This window comes from Octopus bimaculoides, chromosome 17 (assembly GCF_001194135.2).
Source record: "Octopus bimaculoides isolate UCB-OBI-ISO-001 chromosome 17, ASM119413v2, whole genome shotgun sequence".
In the NCBI taxonomy this organism is placed as follows: domain Eukaryota; kingdom Metazoa; phylum Mollusca; class Cephalopoda; order Octopoda; family Octopodidae; genus Octopus; species Octopus bimaculoides.
Window position 1 is genome coordinate 36,561,318 of NC_068997.1, and position 2,870 is coordinate 36,564,187.

At 36.9% G+C, this 2,870-nt stretch overlaps 1 protein-coding gene across 1 annotated transcript in view; it reads right to left on the reverse strand.

Moving 5' to 3' along the window:
- Nucleotides 1–2,870, reverse strand: part of LOC106877076 (uncharacterized) — a 262,423-nt gene that overhangs the window by 229,448 nt on the left and 30,105 nt on the right. The gene's annotated exons all lie outside the window — the stretch shown is intronic.

Consider the following 2,870-nt stretch of genomic DNA (forward strand, 5'->3'; position numbering starts at 1 on the left):
GTTATTAAACTCTTCCTCGTCCGACGAATAATCACTGATATCGATATCAGATTCATCCGAAGACAAAATACTTTTGTTTTCATTGATATTTTCAATATCATCAATTGTAAATCCTTCAAAATCGGAATCGCTACTTGCTGACGCCATTTCTTTCACAACCAAGATAAACACTTCTCTTCAAATGTTGAGAAAACCATGTGGTCTAAAAAATTTCACAGTATTTATACTTGAATAAAGGTGGGAAAGGCTTCATCTCGCATTATCTCAAAGCTACGAGAATTCAATAACGTGATTTGTTTATTTTTTTAGCGATTTCGTAGAGCTTTCGGATACAGCCGGTTTGAACAAATAAAGGGGAATAAATTTTGGCTGGTTACAGCCGGTTTGAACACTAAAGGGTTAACACACACATACATACAAATACCTGTCATTTTTTTATTTATTTAGTGTGTGTGTGTGTGTGTTTGTGTTGCTCATCTTAATATATAATGCTGAAGTTCTGTATCTGTGTGAAGCCTTTTTAAAAGTTTATAGAAATCCACATTTTCCACTTTTTCGTCCTAACCCTAACCCTAACACTGTAGTGAAAATCGTGCCGGTGTTAATCTGAAAATTTAACAATCTTTTTTAAAACACTTTTACTTACTAACATTTTTTTATTTTGTGTGTGTGTGTGTGTTGCCCATGAGGTTTCTCGAGCGAGATGAGCGTGGCCGTTGCCAGTACCGCCTGACTGGCCTTCGTGCGGGTGACACGTAAAAGCACCCACTACACTCTCTGAGTGGTTGGCGTTAGGAAGGGCATCCAGCTGTAGAAACTCTGCCAAATCAGATTGGAGCCTAGTGTAGCCATCTGGTTTCACCAGTCCTCAGTCAAATCGTCCAACCCATGCTAGCATGGAAAGCGGACGTTAGACGACGACACACTTAAGACTTAGTTGTGGATTGGGAGTTTGATCAGCAGATGTCATTATTATTATTATTATTTTAAATTTCTCCCACAAGGGCAGCTTGGGGCAGGTGGAGAATAGTCGATTATATCGACCCGTTTCCAACTGGTACTTATTTTTTAGACCCCGAAAGGATGAAAGGCGAAGTCGACTTTGGCGGAATTTGAACTCAGAACGTAGAGATGGTCACAAACCTCCCGTCGCTACACTGATTCTGCAGAACAGGGTTGAGTATGAAAACCAACTTTAAAGTGTAAATATAGATGTTTTTGAATACACACTCATACATACATATGTACAAATGCACACTCATACATACATACGTACAAATACACACATACATACAAATAAATACATACATACAAATACCTGTCAGTCTCTTCCAAATACGATTGACAGTCAAATATTTATTCCCTAAAAACTGAATTTCTTTAATCATCTTTCTTAAAACACATTTACTTACTACCATATATATAGAGAGAGAGAGACACACACAGAATACACATTAATACACACATATATACAAATACCTGTCTTTTTTTTTTATTTAGTGTGTGTGTGTTGCCCATCTTAATATATAATGCTGAAGTTCTGTATCTGTGTGAAACCTTTTTAAACATTTATAGAAATCCACATTTTCCACTTTTTCGTACAAATTTTTACATCAATGGAATTTTCTCGATGTGAACTTTCCAGTGCAGTAATTAGATTTTTAAAATTCTGTTTACTTTGTGTGATTTAAGGGAGATTTGGCTGTTGTTTCTAGCAACTTTTATATTTCTTCCCTTCTACCTGTAGTGGCGTCGTTACACATCGATCACGTGCTCAACATATAATATACAGAGTAAAAGTAAAAGAGGGAGAGAGAGAGAAAGTGATACATACAAAGTCATAGATTAACTTGCTTTAAGACTATTCTTTCCTTCTACCTTTTCACTCTTATTTCATTCTTCTTTCTCTCTCCCATTTCATAGTTTTCTTCTATCCCTCTACCTCTAACATATTTTTCATAACATACAAATGTAAAAACACATACAACCACACATACGTGATCTGTGACAACATACACATAAACACATCAACATTATAGATATAAGATTTAGTTTCTGCGTGTTTCTTATATAAACATGCGCACGCATTGCTATTTTATAACTGTCTTCCGTTCTCCCTTCTCTTTCTCTTTCTTCATTGCTCCTGTTCTCTATTCCTTTCTCCCCCTCTCTCTCTTCTATCTCGCTCTCTCAAACGCATACACGCACACGTACAGACAAGCATTCACTACAAGATAACTCATGTTCATCAATGTTTTGTAAATATACAAACTACGGAGCTTATGAACAACACATTGCAAATCAGTGAACTTCATTACAAATGTGGGTAATTTTTCTGATTAACACCCGCACAATTTTCACTAGGGTGTTAGGGTTACGGTTTTTGGGTCAGGGTTAGGGTTTTAGGGTTACGGTTAGGGTTTGGGTTACGATGAGGGTTAGTGTTACGGTTACGGTTTTAGGGTCAGGGTTAGGGTTTTAGGGTTACGGTTACGTAATCGTGCAGGTGTTAATCTGAAAAATTACTGAAATGTGAAAACTACCGACCCTGCCATCTGTTATAACTTTTGTTGTTCTATTTAATATGTACATAGATTATGCCTTGAAACAAGACAGCTTGCTGTGGAAAGAAAGCAACCGGTTTAAAAAGACAGCAACAGAGTGCAGCAATTCAACACATTCCAGAAGCTACTTTGAACATAATGCAAAATGGTGCATCAAGATATACTGCCCAATCTGATAAAATTCTGGCAGAACTATGTAGCAACAGATCACCAGCAATTGCTTCATCAGAAATTGCTGTCCTACCTCCTGCGAAAAAGAATTACCCTGCTATGTATAATCAAGGCAGTGCAAAAAGTTGTTTTGCA